Source organism: Acomys minous, assembly GCF_964271855.1.
Source record: "Acomys minous genome assembly, chromosome: 9".
Lineage (NCBI taxonomy): Eukaryota > Metazoa > Chordata > Mammalia > Rodentia > Muridae > Acomys > Acomys minous.
The window spans coordinates 70,606,590-70,624,767 of record NC_140490.1 but is presented as its reverse complement, the minus strand read 5'-3'; the positions used below and the strand labels follow the sequence as shown (position 1 = coordinate 70,624,767).

At 42.1% G+C, this 18,178-nt stretch overlaps 1 protein-coding gene across 1 annotated transcript in view; it reads right to left on the bottom strand.

Moving 5' to 3' along the window:
- Positions 1 to 17,457, bottom strand: part of LOC311605024 (olfactory receptor 2W1-like) — a gene marked incomplete at its 3' end in the record, with an annotated part of 30,654 nt that extends 13,197 nt beyond the window's left edge. Inside the window, exons 1-2 of the mRNA XM_084795326.1 lie at positions 17,430 to 17,457; positions 16,147 to 16,395 (exon numbers count right to left, since the gene is read on the bottom strand). The remainder of the gene's footprint in view (positions 1 to 16,146; positions 16,396 to 17,429) is intronic.
- Between the last annotated feature and the right edge of the window lie 721 nt (positions 17,458 to 18,178).

Genomic DNA, 18,178 nt, shown 5'->3' with positions numbered 1-18,178 from the left:
TCTTGGGGATGAAGAAGGAAAGGTTGTACTTTAACAATGATGTATTTTTGTGTCAAGTTGACAAGTGACCAATTGCGATGGCTAGTTTTGTGTCAACATGACATAATCTAGAATCATTTGACAAAAGGGAAACACACTGAGAAAAATGCCCCCACCAGATTGGCCAGTGGGAAACTTGTGGTACATTTTCTTGACTGATGATTAATGTGGAAGGGTATTGAGAGGTGGACTGATTGACCGAGAGTTTCTCTGAGGCCCTGGTGTATAGAGAAGGAACATCGCTCCTTCTCAAAATTAAGAACATGTTTGGAAGAGCCAGTAGTGGCCAGAGGCCAACGCCTTGGGGAACATCTGCTTCCAACCCTTAGAACACAACTCTTTCCACTATGGTTATCAGTCCCAAGGGAACTGTATAGCTTCTGCTGATTTTGACACATTCCTCCCCTGGAAATAGAATATAAAATGCCATACTTCTTAGTAACTTTGCTTGGCATAAGGCAGTTTGTGCACATCTTAATCCGAAACTTTCTTATCTTCTCTATCTTCTATCCTTTTTTATCTTCTGATATCCTACACACACACACACACACACACACACACACACACACACACACACCCTCAGGATGATGTCACTGAAGAACTTGCTGATCCAGATCAAGAAGCTCCCACACACTTAGCTGATGCCACTCTGGTCTGTAGCTCCTAGGTACTATAAACAGGTTAAACAAACCATATGTAGCAATCAGATAAGCAGCACTCCCCCAGTGGCTTCTGTATCAGTTCCTGCCTCCAGGTTCCTGCCTCGAATTCTTTCCCTGACTTCCCTTTACATGAAAGTGTAAGCCAAGATTCTGAAGAGGGCAGCACCAAGTGCACAAGGTATCTGAACAGCAGGACAGCAGTGAGAGAAGAGCGACAGACAGGTCATGCTTTGGACCCCAGAACCCCAATGTGTTTCCCAGGTGAGATCAGATCCATGGTGAGAGAAACACTCTGTTCTAACTTTAGGTCGCCTGGCTAAACCTGGGAATTTATCCTGGGCTCCCACTGGCATGGCCTCAACCTCAGGCCACACACCTGCTCCCACCTTCTCTAGATAACTTCCAGGTACCAGCGGTGCATGGCTCCAACCTTGGGTGCCTACTCTCATGAACACATGGATGCCTTCTGCATATGAGCAGCCTGTAGTAACCTCAAAATTGTCCTGTAGAGTGGATACCTTCTGGTGCAATAGGGACGCATGGCTCCAAACTCAGGTTTCCACTCTCACCATCAAGAGGATAACCTCGCAGATACCAGCAGCATGTGGTTCTAACCTCTAACCAACCCATGGAGTCAATACCTTCTGGCACTGGGGGCAAGTAGCTCGCCAGGGACCCACTCCCATCACCCAGGGTGAGCAGCTTCAACCTCAGGTCTCCTGACCCTGGGGACCCACAGAAACAACCCCAGCCACCACTCCAAAGCTCAACTCATCCTCTGAGCTCACAGATACTTCAAAATGCCTGCATCCAGTGAGCACAGTATCTGAGCACATGGTCTGGGTAGTGGGATCTCATTAACCATGGAGCAAGAAAGCCAGTAATAGTGGGACAACGGACTCTGGGACTTCCTTTAGGCAGAGGAGGGTCCCTGGGCTCCTCAGGAGTCTATCTGGTTCCCAGGATAATACATCTGAGGAGACCTGTGAACAAGTCCCTGAGAATTACCCACCAGTCCAAGACAATTGCTACCAATCTGAGGAGGGCACCTGCAGAAACATCCATCTTCCTGCCCAGGACTCTCCCTGTACCCCCAAGAACTGCAGCACACAACAGGACATACCAGCCAAGCCATAGGCAACAAGATAGCTAAAGGCCAGTGTAAAAACACAATTTTAAAAAGCCAGGGCAATATGGCATCTTGGGAACCATGTTATCCTACGGCAAGCAGGCCTGGATCCCTTGACACAACTGAAACTCAAGAAAATGATATTAAATCTATGCTTATGAAAATGACAATGGAGGAAATAAATAAAACCCTTAAAGAAATACAAGAAGGTACAAGCAAACAGTTTGAGGCCATTAGAGAGGAAATGAATAAATCACCCAAAGAATTACAGGAAAATACAAACTGGTGAAGGAAGTGAGCAAACCATTTAAGGAAATGCAGGAAAATGCAATTAAACAGGTGAAATAAATAAACAAAACTGATAAATATATAAATGTGGAAATAGAAACAATAAAGGAAGCACAAACTGAGGAAATCTTGAAGAGGGAGAATTTAGGAACAAAAACTGGAACTGTAGAAGTAGGCATCATGAACAGAATATAAGAGATGGAGGAAAGAATCTCAGGTGTAGAAGACACAATAGAATAAACCAATGCATTCATCAAAGAAAATGATAGATCTGAAAAATTCCTGACACAAAACATTTAAGAAATTAAGAACACCAGGAACAGATGACACCTAAGAATAATAGGAATACAAGAAAAGATGATTCCCTCTTCCAAGGCACAGAAGATATTTTGAACAAAATCACTGAAGAAAAATCCCCCCAGTCTTAAGAAAAAGATGCTTATACGCATACCAGAGGCCTACATAACACCAAATAAATTAAACCAAAAAAGAAAATCCTCCCACCACATAGTAACAATATACTAAATGTACAAAACAAAGGAAAAATATTAAAAGTTACAAAGGAAAAAGGCCAAGTAACATATAAGGGCAAACCTATCAGAATCATACCTACCTTCTCATGAGAGACCATAAATGCCAGTAGGGCCTGGGCAGATGTCATGCAGACCCAAAGAGGCCACAAATGCTAGTCCAGACTACTATATCCAGAAAAACTTTTGATTACCATTGATGGAGAAAACAAGATATTCCATGACAAAACCAAATTTAAACAATATATATGGACAAACCCAGCACTACAGAAGATACTAGAAAGAAAACTCCTACCCAAGGAGGTTAACTATACCCCCCAAAAAACACAGGATATAAATAACTTCACTATAGCAAACCCAAAAGTAAACAAGCACACCAATATACTTCCACAACCAACATCAAAATAGAAGTTTCTAACAGTCTCTGGTCATTAATACATATCAATATCAAAAAAAAAGAAAAAAAAATACATATCAATATCAATGGACTCAACTCTCCAATAAAAAGACACAGACTAACACAATGGATTCATAAACAGGACCCATCATTCTGCTGCATACAAGAAACACACCTTAGCCACAAAGATATATATTACCTGAGAGTAAAGGATGGAAAGGGATTTTTCCCAGACCTAAGATGCAAACTGGAATAGCCATCCTAATATCTAATAAAATAGACTTTCAACAAAAATCAAAAGAGATGAGGACACTTCATATGCATCAAAGGAAAACTCCACTAAAAGAACATCTAAATTCTGAATATCTATACCCCAAATACAAGGGCACTCATATTTGAAAAAGAGATATTAATAAAGCTTAGACCACAAATTGATTCCCACACATTAATAGTGGTTGATTTCAACACCCCACTTTCACCAAAAAACAGATCAACAAAACAGAAACTAAACAGAGAAATAATGACACTAACAGATGTTATGAATCAAATGGACCTAACTGACATCTACAGAACTTTTCGCCCAAACACAAAACATTATACCTTCTTCTCAGCCCCTCACAGAACCTTCTCCAAAATTGACTATATACTCAGTCACAAAGCAAGCCTCAAAAGATATAAGAAAATTGAAATAATCCCTTGTATCTTATCAGACCACAATGGAATAAAACTGGACCTCAACAACAAGAGAAATAAGAAAAATTCTACACATTAATGGAAACTAAACAGCTCTCTACTCAAGGACAACTGGGTCAGGGAAGAAATAAAGAAATAAAATAATTCTTAGAATTCAATAAAAATGAAGGCAAACATACCAAAACCTATGGGACACAATGAAAGCAATGCTAAGAGGAAAGTTCATAGCACTAAGGACCATCATAAAGAAATTGGAGACATCAGATACAAGCAACTTAATGGCACACCTGAAAGCCCTAGGGAAAAAAGTAGTCATACCCAAGAGGAGCAGAAGGCTGGAAAAAAATCAAACTCAGGACTGAAATCATTAGATTAGAAACAAAGAGAACAATTCAAAGAATCAATGAAACCAAGAGCTGGTTCTTTGATAAAATCATTAAGATAGACAAACCATTAGCCACACTTAACTAAATGGTAGAAAGACACTAACAAAATCAGAAATGAAAAGGGGGACATAACAACAGACACAGAGGAGATCCAAAGAATCATTAGGTCTTATTTTTAAAATCTATATACTAAAAAAATTGAAAACCTAAATGAAATGGACGATTTTCTCCATAGATTCCACTTACCAAAGTTAAATAAAGATCAGGTAAACAAGCCAAATAGTCATATAACCCCTACGGAAATAAAAAGCAGTCATTAAAAGTCTCCTGTCCAAAACAAAAACAAAAAATCCAGGGCTAGATGATTTCAGCACAGAATTCTGCCAGATTTTCAAAGAAGAGCTAATATTAATATTCTTCAAACTGTTCCACAAAATAGAAACAGAAGAAACATTGCCAAAGTCATTCTATGAGGCTATGGTCACCTTGATACTTAAACCATGCAAAGGCCCAACAAAGAAAGAGAATTTCAGACTACTTTCCTTTATGAACATTGATGCAAAAGTGCTCAATAAAATACTCACATACCAAATCAAAGAATACATTAAAACTATCATCCACCATAACCAAGTGGGTTTCATCCCAGGCATGCAGGGATGGTTCAGTATATGGAAATCTATCAATGTAATCCACCATATAAACAAACTGAAAGAAAAAACACATGATCATCTCCATAGATGCCAAAAAGTCATTTGACAAAACCCAACACCTATTCATGTTAAAAAGTCTTGAAGAAATCAGGCATGCAAGACACATACCTAAAGCTAGTAAACGCAATGTATACCAAGCCTATAGCCAGCATCAAACTAAAGGGAGAGAAATGTAAATCAATTCCACTGAAATCAGAACAAGACAAGGCTGCCCACTCTATCCACATCTCTTCAATATAGTCCCTGAAGTCTGAGCTACAGCAATCAGAGAACTAAAGGAGATGAAGGGGATAAAAAATTGGAAGGAAGAAGTCAAAGTAACACTTCGTGGATGATATGATAGTATACATAAGTACCCTAAAAAATTCTACCAAGGCACTCCTACAGCTGATAAACACCTTTAGCAAAGTGGCTGGATACAAAATTAACTAAAAAGAAAACAAAAACAAACAAACAAAAAACCTCAGTAGTCCTCCTGTTATACAAATAGCAAATGAGCTGAGAAAGAAATTAGGGAAACAACACCCTTCACAATAGCCACAAATAATATAAATAGCTTGGTGTAACTCTAACCAAGCAAGTGAAAGACTTGTATGAAAAAAACTTCAAGTCTCTGAAGAAAGAGACTGAAGAAAATATCAGAAGATGGAAAGATGTCCCATGCTCATGGATCGGGAGAATCAACATAGTAAAAATGACCATCTTACCAAAAGCAATTTACAGATTCAATATAATCCCTATCAAAATACCTACACAATTTTTAAAATCCTTAAAAGATCTTTTCTCAACTTCATATGGAAAAACAAAAAACCCAGAATAATTAAAACAATCCTGTACAATGAAAGGTCTTCTGGAGGTATCTCAGTCCCTGATCTCAAGCTGTACTGTAGAGCAACAGTAATAACAACTGCATGGCACTGGCATAGAAACAGACTGGTAGATCAATGGAATCCAATCAAAGACCCAGAATTAAACCTACACACCTATGGACACTTGATTTTTGACAAAGGAGCCAAAACCATACAATGGAAAAAAAGATAGCATTTTCAACCAATGGTGCTGGCCTAACTGGATGTCAACAGTTAGGAAAAAATGCAAATACATCTATTGATCACCTTGCATAAAACCAAGTCCAAGTAGATTAAATACCTCAACATAAAACCAGACACACTAAATCTGTTAGAAGAAAAAATGGAGAAGAACTTTGAACTCTGGGGCTGGAGAGATGGCTCAGTGGTTAAGAGCACCGCCTGCTCTTCCAAAGGTCCTGAATTCAATTCCCAGCAACCACATGGTGGCTCACAACCATCTATAATGTAATCTGATACCCTCTTCTGCAGATAAAGCACTCATATGCAATAAATAAAATAAATAAATCTTTTTTTTTAAAAAAAAGAACTTTGAACTCATTGGCACAGGAGACAACTTCCTGAACAGAACACCAACAGCTCACGCTCTAACATCAACAGTTAATAAATGAGACCACATGAAACTGAAAAGCTCTGTAAAGAAAAGGACATCATCATCAGAACAAAATGACAACCTACAGACTGGGAAAAGGTCTTCATTAATCCTACATCCGACAGAGGGCTAATATCTAAATTATAAAACTAACACAAGAAATTAAACACCAACGAACCAAATAATCCAGTTTAAAAATGGAGTACAGAACTAAAAGAATTCTCAACAAAGGTATATCAAATGGCCAAGAAATACTTTTAAAATTGCTCAGTGTCCTTAGTTATCAGGGAAATGCAAATCAAAACAACTCTAAGATTCCATCTTACACCCATCAGACTAGCTAAAATCAAAAACTCAAGTGACGGCACATGCTGGTGAGGATATGGAGAAAGAGGAACACTCTTCCATTGCTGGTGGGAGTGCAAACTCGTACAACCACTTTGGAAAGCAATCTGGCACTTTTTCAGAAAACTGGGAATAGCTCTGCCTCAAAACCCAGCTATATCACTCCTGAGCATATACCCAAAAGATGTTCCACCATACAACAAGGACAGTTGATCAACTATGTTCATAGATGCTCTATTCATAATAGCCAGAATCTGGAAACAACCTAGCTGTCCCTCAACCAAAGAATGGATAAAGAAATTGTGATATACTTACACAACAGAATACTACTCTGCTATTAAAAACAAGAAAATCATGAAAGTTGCAGACAAATTATTAGAACTAGAAAATATCCTGAGTGAGGTAACCCAGACCCTGAAAGACGTGCATGGTATATACTCACTTATAAGCAAATATTAGCCACATAATACAGTATAGGCATACTACAATCCACAGACCTAAAGAAGCTAAGTAACAAGGAGGACCCTTGGGAGGATGCTTAATTTTCATTCAGAAGGGCAAATAGGATAGAAGTAGTTTAAGAGAGGGAATGGGATGGGAGCCTACTGTAGAGGCCCTCTGAAAGACGCTGAGACTCACAGCCAAACTCTGGGCAGAGTGCAGGGAGTCATATGGAAGACTTGGGGGATAGAAGGACTTGGAGCATACAGGAGCTCCACATGGAGACCGACAGAGCCAGCAAATCTGTACTCAGAGGGCCCTCAGAGACTAATGCATCAACCAAGGACCATGCATGGAGAGGACCTGAGTGCACTGCTCAGATGTAGCTGATAGGCAGCTCATTCTCCATGTGGGTCCTCTAATGTGGGGAGCAGGAGCTGCCTTTCACATACACTTCCCGCTGGTAGGGCGCCTTCCCAGGCCACAGAGGAAGAGGAGGCAGACAGTCCTGATGAGACTTGATAGGCTGGGGTCAAATGGTAGGGGAGGAGGGAATCTCCCTTTCTGAGGACTAAGGGAGGTGAATAGGGGGAAGTTGGGGGTCAACAATGGGACCAGGAGGAGATGAAGGAGGGCGCTACAATTGGGATGCAAAGTGAATATGTTTAAATAAATTAATAAATTACTTAAAAACTGTAAGCCAAGTAAGCTCCGTCCTCCCATGCTGCTTATGGTTGTGGTCTTTATTACAGCAGGAAACCATCAACTAGGACAGGGGATCCCTTAGACTCCCCTGACAATTTGAGATAAGGCTTCTCATACCTGGCTCTGAGTTTGTTTTGTTTGTCTTTGTATTTGGTTTGGTTTGGTTTGGTTGGGTTGGGTTTTTTTGTTTTTTGTTTTTTGTTTTTTTTTGGGGGGGGTTGGGGTTTTTGGCTTTTTGTTGTTGTTGTTTTGGTTTTGGTTTTGGTTTTGGTCTATGGCTCTTGATTATTGACCCAAATGGTATGATTTCTTTAAATTGTATGTATATGAATATTATATGTAAAATAATTCCCTACTTAGTTTTCACTCGGTGTTATTTATCCCTCCTTCCACCCTCTTATTTTGTATATTTCTCCATGCTCCCTTCCCAATTAACTGCCCATTTTTTTTTCCATTTTTCCCTTCATAGCACCCTTTCTTTCCATTCCTCACTCTAGAACTCCTTCACACTCCCAGCCCCTTTTTATTTCCTTGTTCCTGTGGTTAGTATGGTTTTACACATCTCTAGCTTTGGAAATAAGAACCATAATTGATAGAGAACATGCAACAGTTGTTTTCCTGGGTCTGGGTTACCTAAGCCAATATAATATGTTGCAGTTTCGCTGGTTTTGAAGGGACGCGGCCAGCTGAAGTGTGGCAGCACGGCTCTGGCAGGTCTTGGCCTTCTCCCCATTGCTCTGCTTTGCTAAAAACACTCGGATCACATCCCTAAAGCTATAGCTACCAAGGTCTGTTCCCTTATTTGACCACTTCCTCTTGCTAAGGCTGACTACCAAGGTCCAGCTATCAAAGTATCAAAGCCCAGCAATCAAAAGCCCCCTCTGACTCACCTAATTAACATGCCCAATTAAAATGAAACACCTCATCCTAACATGGGATTTCCTCTTTTACTTTTATAAACTGCCATTCGCCTGTGGGCCACGTCTGTCTCCGCTCTATGCAGGGGCCGTCCTTTGTCGTACTTCAGGAGAAACATCCACTCCCTCTCCCTTGGTCTCGTGGCCTTCTCCTCATCATCTCTCTCCTGTCTTTATCTCTTATTCCCAGTTCTTTGTCTCTCCCTTGTGCTGAGAACTTGGTCCTGATCTCCTCAGATTGACCTGCACGTTTCATAATTTTATTTCTCTTTACAATTGAGTACGATTTCCCAGTCATCAGCTAAAGCACCTTTAGGCTGTTTCCATTGCTTAGCTACTGTGAATAAGAAGAATGAACATGGTTAAGGGAGCACCTGTGGGGTAGAATGTCAAGTCCTCTGGGAAGATGCCCAGCGGTGCTATAACTGTGTCGCATGCTAGATATATTGTTAGCTTTTTGAGAAGCGCCACACGGAGTTCAAGAGTGGCTGTACCGATTTGCAATCCAACCAACAGTGAGCAAGGATTTTCCTTTCCTGCATCCTCACCAGCACTTATGTTATTTTGATATTAGCCACTCTAGCAGGGATGAGATGAGATGCATTCCCCCTAATTGCTAAGAGAGAGATTTCTTAGCCATTTTATTCCTCCATTTGAGAACTCTTTGCTTTTGTTTTAATCCCAGGTGTGGGATGTGGGGGCTGCTCCAGTTTGCCCACAGCTGATAAGTGCCTCCTGGGAGGGTATGTGATCTTTGTCCACTGTGGACTGCCTCATGCGGGGATATGGTCTTTTGTCTGTGGGGATAAAAGCCGGGGAGTGGGGGGGAGGCCGGGCTGCTGGTGTGTGTCCCATTCTCCCCCCCCCCCCCGCACCCACACCTCCCCCGCACCCACACCTCCCCCGCACCCACACCTCCCCCGCACCCACACCTCCCCCGCACCCACACCTCCCCCCCCCGCACCCACCCCACCCCCCACTGCTTCTGGTTGCTGCCGATGCAGTGTGACAAGAAGCCAGAGATATCTGAAACAAGGATCGGACTTGTCCCAAGGAACCCAATGGTCCTCTAACCAGCAGGAAGTAGCTAAGGAAAACTACGCCCCGTCTCCCCGCTAACCTCCTTCCTGCCCTATCTGGTGTTGAGGTTTCAGAAGGGATTGGGGTGAAAAGGAGGGAAAGAGATATAAGGAACCCAAAATAAAAAAGTTTTTAAAAGTACACCAACAGTTCTGTCTACCTAGAGATGCCATCTTTCCGTGGGTTTGGGGGACTCTAAGAGAAGGAGAAGTTTCCAAGCCTCTTCTAGCACCTTCTTATGCCAAAGCATATCACAGGACAGCCCTCGATTCAAGGGACGGGAAAATAAATCTACAGTGAGAGTATATTTCTTTTTTGTTGTTGTTGTTAAAGCTTTATTTATTTTTATTATGTTTACATTGTTCTGCCTGCGTGTATACCTGCAGGCCAGAAGAGGGAATCAGATCATATTACAGATGGTTGTGAGCCACCATGTGGTTGCTGGGAATTGAACTCAGGACCTTTGGAAGAGCAGGCGGAGCTCTTAACCATTGAGGCATCTCTCCAGCGCGAGAGTGTATTTCCTGGTGGTCATTTTTTTCAGGGAACATAATCTGAATATACTGAAATATAATCCCACTCACAAAAATAAGGCAATAGATACTGGAATTTTTTTAAATCACATGACAACAATAAAAATGCAGGTATGACTGCATTCAACGTTCAGCTCTTAAAAATAACAGTCCCAACTCTTCAACTCCTTAGTCAGTCCCAACTCTTCAGTCAGACGTGGCTAAATTAAAGACAACATCCATCCTATTGTCAACAGGAAACATGTCTTAGCCCTTGGAATATACCCAGAAAATGCTCTACCACACAATAGGGACATATGCTCAACCATGTTCATAGCTGCCTTATTCATAATAGCCAGAACATGAAAACAGTCTTAAGTGCCCCTCAGTAGAAGAATGGATAAAGAAACTGTGGTACATTTACACTATGGAATACTATTCAGCTATTAAAAACAAGGAATTCCCAAAATTTGTGGACAAATGGATTGAACTAGAAATTATCATAATGAGTGAGTTCACCCAGAAGCAAAAAGAGACAAATGGTATACACTCACTTATATTGAGACACTAGACCAAGAGGTATGTCCCATGAAAGGCTTTACTTACCAGGAAAGTGGGTCACAAGAGAGGACATCCTATTGGGACTTTAGGTGAGAGAAGCGTGGGAGAATGGGGAAATAGAAGGATCCAGAGGGTCCTGGAAACCTACAAGAAGAACATTATGATGGGCAGATCTGGGTCCTGGGGTCCTCCTCAAACTATGGCACCAGCCAAGGACAATATAGGCAGTAAATTTTGAACCCCTACACAGATCTAGCCGATGGACAGGACATTCTCCACCATTGAGTGGAGAGTGGAGTCTGACTTTCATGCGAACTCTGGTGCCTCATTTTTTACCACGTCCCCTTAATGGGGAGGCCTGGTGGCACTCAGAGGAAGGATAACAGGTCACCAAGAAGAGACTCGATACCCTATGAGCATATACAGGAGGAGGAGGTCCCCCTCTGTCACAGACATAGGGGAGGGGAGTTGGGGGGAAGCGGGAAGGAGGGAGGAATGGAAGGATACAAGGGATGGGCTAGCAACTGAGATGTAATGTGAATAAATTAATAAAATATTTTAAAAAGTAAAAAAATAAAAAGAAACATGTCTTAGCTTTAAAGATAAGCATCTTCTATTAGACTGAAAGGATGGACAAAATTTCTCCAAACAAATGAGACTAGGAAGCAAATAGGCATTGGTATTCTAATATCTGAAAAAAAATAAACTTCAAACAAAAAATAACAAAAAGAAACAAATAAATGCACTTCACTCTAACCTAGAAGACATTACAGTCCTAAGATTATATGCACCAACTCTGGTTCAATGAATTACATTTTTTAAAAAAGTATGCTATGAGAGTTAAAGACACAGATTAATATTAACCCATTAATAGTAAGTGGTTTCAATACCCCCATTTTCTACACTAATCAGATCATTTGGACAAAAATAAACAGAGAGGAGCTAGAGAGATGACTTATCAGTTAGTACTTGTTCAGTCACCAGGGATTACTTCCCAGAACCCACAAACATCTATAACTTTAATTCCAGGAAATACAGCACCATCTTCTGACCTCCAAGGGCACCTGGCAGGCACATGGTATACAGACATACATACAAGCAAAACACTCCTACACATAAAGTAAAATAAATATTTTAAAAATAAGCTGAAAAGCAGCAGAATTAAAAGGCATCATACACCAAATGGACTAATAGACATCTACAAAATATTTCACCCAAACAACACAAAACCATCTCTAAAATAGATCACTTTCTGGTACACAACACAAATGTTAACAATTCAGAAAGCTTGAAATGAGTCTGGGGAGCCTGTATCACAATAAAACAAAATTTACAGTCAATTAATCTCTAGCAAGTACACAAATTTATAGAGATTAGGCAGCTCATTACTGAGTAAATGTTTAGAATTACAGTATCCTCTTGGATTTTTTTTTTATTTAATATGAGTATGTAGTGTCCTTGTCTATCTTTTCTGGTTGGTTTTGGCTTGAAGTCTATTTCGTCAGTTATTCAAATAGCTCCTCCTGCTTGTTTTGGGCATCTATTTACTTAGAATACTTTTTCCCCATCCCTTTACCCTAAGGTGATGTGTATCCTCAATGGTGAGATTTGTTTCTTGGATGTGGCAAAATGACGGATCCTGTTTTCTTTTCTTTTTCTTTTTTTTTTTCTTTTATTATTATGTATACAGTATTCTGCCTGCATGTACATCTGCATGCCAGAAGAGGGCGCCAGTTCTCATTATAGAGGGTTGTGAGCCACCATGTGGTTGCTGGGAATTGAACTCAGGACCTCTGGAAGAGCAGTCAGTGCTCTTAACCACTGAGCCACCTCTCCAGCCCGGATCCTGTTTTCTATCTCTTTTTCTCTATCTCTTTTTATTGGAGACTTGAGACCTTTAATATTGAGTGTTATTAATGAAAAGTATAATTCTTGGTTCTTTGTGGTGGTGGTGTGGGATTTCCTTTCCTCTTCTTATTAACTGTTATGGGATTATGTATTCCTTGTGTCCTCTTGCGCATAGCTAACCTTCTTATATGAAAGATTTCCTTCCAGTGCCTTCTGTAGATCTAGACTAGTAAGCAGAATTGGTTTAAATTTTTTTATCATGAAATTTTTTTCTCCATCTATTATGATTGATAGTTTTGCTAGCTATACTAATCAGGGCTGGCATCTGTGGTTTCTCAGAGTTTACAGAACATCTGTCCAGGCCCTTCTGGCTTTTAGAGTCATCACTGAAAAGTCAGGTATTCTTCTAATAGATCCAACTTTATCTGTTTCATGGTCTTTTTCCCTTGAAACTTTTAATATCCTATCTTACGGTGTTTGACTATTATGTCTTAAAGGAAATTTCTTTTCTTGTCTGTCTACTTGATATTCTGTATGCCTTGATAGGCATATCTTCCTTTAAGAAAATTTTCTTCTGTGATTTTGCTAAAAAAAAAATATCTCCTGCACTTTTGACCTGGCTTTCTTCTCATCCCCTTTATGCCTATTATTTGTAGGTTTGATCTTTTCATTGTATCCCAGATTTTCTGCATATTTTGTGCCTGAATTTTTTTTCACATTTTCTATTAGTGAGTTACCCATGTCTTCTATCTTATCTTCAACACCTAAATTGTCTCTTTCGCATCTCTCAATTTGTTATTGTGGGGTTTTGTTTGTTTGTTTGTTTGTTTGTTTGTTTTGGGGGTTGTTTTTTGTTTGTTTTTGTTTTGTTGTTGTTGTTGTTGCTTGATTTTGGGTTTTTTTTTTCGTCTTCCTGAGTTTTTCATTTCTAGTTTTATTTTGACTCGGCTTTTTAGTATTTCTCTTTTCTTGTTAAATTCTACTTTCATGTCTTGAATTATTTTCACTGTTTTGTTCAACTGCTTGTTTGTGTGTTCAGGTCTTAAGGCATTTGTTGCTATCTTTTTTCATGTCTTTGTACATATAATAGCTGTTTTGACGTCCTTGTCTTGTGCTTCATGGGAATCGCCTGTCTTGTGCCTGCTGGCTTCTAGAGAAGACACGCTGTCTTGGTTGCTCGTGTTTGTGGTTTTCTCTGGGATCTGGGCATCTAGTGTTACCACATTTGCAATGTTTCCAGTGTAGATATCTGGTCTCCGTTTGCCCGTTCTTTAGTTATGATGTTTGCCACTTTGGGTCTTAGCCAAGTGTGGATTCCCTGACTCTCCACCAAGTTTTCTAGCTCCATGTCCCTGGTAGAGAGAGGTTCTGCCAGCCAGTGAAGAGTCGCAAAGCAATGGAGATTGATGACACAGAAAGGCTGAGAGGGATGACAAGAGGAACTGGGGGACTCTTCATCAGCACCTATAGACCCAAGGGGATGAGGTGGACCAATATAAACAGCTTTGCCTGAAATAAAAACTACTCCACTAGTATGCACTGGTACATTTTGTCATTCAGCCCAAGAAAACAGGAAAACCAAGAAAAGAAAATGGACACGGGCCAGCCAGGTGTGGTTGTGCACAACTGTAATCCTAGCACTCAGAGACGGAGGCAGAAGGATTGCTGCAAGTTCTAGACTAGTCTAGGCTAACCAGTGAATTCTAGGTCAATCCTGGCCATAGTGTGAGAATGCAGTCCAATTGCCAAAACACAATACATGGAAAGGAAATCTGTGTCTCTGACCCATCAAGAAATGTGTATGTGGCTTTTGTCCCCAGTGTCTGATGTGAGCCTCTTACCTTGGAGTTCTCTGGGTGGCTGAAGCCTCATATTCTAACGCAGCAATACTTAGAAATGGCACTTGCTACCCGAGAGTCCAGCCCTTGGATAGAAGGCCGGTTCTTTTGGCCCTACCCCTCAGCTATAGGGAAGTAGAGAGTGTTAGAGTTTGAGTCAATAAAGCTATTGTGTCTGAAGGGATTGAACCTTTATAATGCTCTCTAATTGAATTATCTGGGATCTCCATTCTGGACAAGGAACCTAAGTGCTGAGAGGGAGGCTCGTCCAAAGAGCACACGGAAACTGTGTTTGTGCCTGCCTCTTGCGGTTGCTGCTCCCGCGTTGTTGTATCCTTTATATTGTCTGTATAATATGTACAAATGAGTTCCTGAGCTCTGTAGGTCACTTCAGCAAGCAATCCAAGCTGAGGAGGGGTAGCAAGATGCATCGATTTACATCTGTCTCATCAGCGTCCCGTCAGCTAGCAATGCAGAAGAGCTGGGGGGTCAATCGCTGGCTTCTGCGGTAGGGGGCAGTCTTGAGGCTCCTCCCCCACCCCGTTTTGATCTCTGGTTTCTGCGGTAGGGGGCAGTCTTGAGGCTTCCCCCCTCCCACCCCGTTTTGATCTCTGGCTTCTGCTGTAGGGGACAGTCTTGAGGCTTCTCCCTCCCGTTGATCTCTAGTTTCTGCAGTAGAGGGCAGTCTTGAGTCCCCCACCCCACCTCCTGCCTGTAGATCTCTGAGGTCAGGATCCACACCTACTGTTGAGAGCTGAGTTTGACCATCCAGTTGCTACACATGGTGAATCAAAACAACCTGTTGTCAGTGAGTAAAAACTGCACATAGTGCACGCAGAAACTGACCATGACACCCCTTCTGCCTGGCTGCGGGTGTTCTCCTGCACTGGCCAAAGAGGGTCACTGGTGGGCATGGAAGAAATGAGGGAGGGATGCCTGAAGTGGCTCCCGTTTGCACACAGAGGGAAAACACTCAGGTGTGGCAGTGTGGCCAAGCAGTCTGTGGAGCTGGATTAAGGTTTCCACTTCTTCAAGGATATGAGCTTGAAGCCCGCCAGTACTAAGGATTTTCCTCACTAATAACGCCCAATGGATTCTTGACCCTAATGCATGGTTAAAACACTTCCAATGGCAAGATGTGGTAACACAGACCTCCTATCCCAGTGCTTATAAGGCAAATAGAATTCTGTGAGTTTGATGCCAGCCTAGTTTATAAGGTGAGTTCCAGGACAGTCAGGACTAAATAACGAGACCATGTTTCAAAACTATATAAATACATTATTTTATATATGTTTACTACTATGTCTATTTGGTATACTTATATTTTTTTTAAGATTTTATTTATTATGTATACAATGTTCTGCCTGCATGTACAGCTGCTCGCCAGAAGAGGGCACCAGATCTCATTATAGGTGGTTGTAAACCACCCCTTGTGTTTGCTGGGAATTGAACTCAGGACCTCTGGAAAAGCAGAAAGTGCTCTTAACCTCTGAACCATCTCTCGAGCCCCATTATCATATATTTTTAATGGATGAATTCATCCTGGAACCTTTAACTCACTACCGTCCTGTTGGGAATCAGAAAGGTGACCTCAGGAAGAGTACCTGTGTGGCGCCTGACATCCCACATGCCCCCAGCACCCAGTCTTCAGCACTCTGGATCTCGTGTCCCGTGCCTTCAGGGTGGCCTCTGCAATGGACTGCTCACTCCCCAGGCTTTGGCGGTTGGCTCCTTCTGAGAGGCACCTCCCCTTCCCTGCCCAGTCGTCCTTCTCCCAGTCCCAAAGTTACACTGAAGAGACGATAAAAGGAGCCATACAGCAGAGCACAGCAATTACAGTTTGGTCAAGTTGTCTGAGGGTTTACAAGATGAATTTATAGTCTATAATTAAAAAGACCTCTCTGTGTAGGATCTGAATAATGTTCTAGATATACTCTACTTAGTGCAAAGATGCTAGAACTAATTTAATTGTTAATAATAATATGGGTTGTGTCCTAGATGGAAAGTTGATTCCCAAATGGTTCCTCCAATTACCGTTGAAATGAACTACTTCATTCACTAGTTCCCGATTAGGAAGAGCAGTGGTCTAAAGGAGGGTGGCCTGCTAGGCTCTTATGCTTGATTATTTTGCCCCTATTTGGGAAGAGTTAGGACATAGGCCTTGTTAGAGGAGGTGTGTCACTTGGATGCTCTTCTCTCTCTCTCTCTCTCTCTCTCTCTCTCTCTCTCTCTCTCTCTCTCTCTCTCCCCCTCCCTCCCTCCCTCCCTCTCTCTCTTTCTCTCTCTCCCTGCCTCCATCCCTCCCTCCCTTCCTCCCTCCAAACCCACTCCCACTCCCCCCCCCATCCTCTGTGCTTGTGGATAAAGAAAGGTATGAACTCTCAGCCACGGCTCTGGTGCTATGCTTGCTACCATGATAGTTGTGGGCTCTTACCCTCTGGAACCATGACCCCCGAATTAAATGCTTTCTTTTATAAGCTGTCTTTCTCATAGTGTCTTATCACAGCAATAGAAAAGCAACTAAGGCAGGCAGTGGTACTGGAAACGCATCCCAGCGGTTGTGTAACAGGGACCAGAATCTAGGGAACGGAAGGCGCATTGTTAGTGAGGAAAAACCGTGGCAGAGATTCCTCCCAAATCCAGCGCCTTAAATGGCTGGAACACACTGCTGCACGTGAGAGCTTCCTCTTGTGTTTTCCCCTAAGTGCAACAGTGGGCCCTTGAAGTCCCCTTGGGTCCTGTGCCCTAGCCAAGCCCCTGCCCTCCCCCACCTGTCCCCTCCCCAACCCCTCTTCCCTCGCATTTGACCAGTGCTGGAGAACAACAGTGGCCTCCATTTCCCCAGTCACCCAGGAAGGGGAGGGACGCACACAGACACCCCACTAACCTGTTGCTCTGGATCTGCAAGATAAAAGTCCCTACGTCCCAGTCCAGCCCACCCAGCTGCAGAGTCCGAGGCCCAACTCACACGGAAGATTTCCCACCAAATTGTCTCCAGCCAAGGGCCGCTCACTCGGAAATGCCAGGATTCGAACGCTTTAGTAGAACAGTTGCTGTTATGACATAATCTGTAGTGGTAAAATTCTGCCCTCCCCAACTCCCCCCCTCCCCCGGTACTGGAGGGGAGGGGGCGGGGGAGGATGAAATGCGCGAGGCAGTGAATGTTTGCTCCTGAGCCAGAAAGGTTTGACTCAGTTAAAGGAGCCTAAGTCTCTCAAGGAATATCTAAAATGTAAAGGTGAACTCTAACAGGAGGGGGGTAAAAAAAAGAATTCGGTAAGTTCCCTCAAGTTCAGCTTCCACAGGTGTTCCCGTTTTGTCTTCATGTTACCTTCTATAGGAGTGGACTGGCTAACTCAATAGCATCATATCACCCTGCACTAGATGTTATTTCCTGGGGAAATTAAAATAATGGCTAAGGGGGAAAGGGGCAAGGGATTCCTAAGAAAGCAAAGCATCACGATCACCCACTACTTTTGCCTGCCCTCCTGTTATTCTGAAGCCCTGTGCTTCCGAGTGTTTTAGGACTCTGAGCTCTTTACCTAACTGAAGAGCTCTCTTCTCTCTGTCCTATTTCTTTCCTATCAAAGGCATCGCTCCACAAGCTTCTAAGGGCGCGGGCGCCGCCTTCTGGTG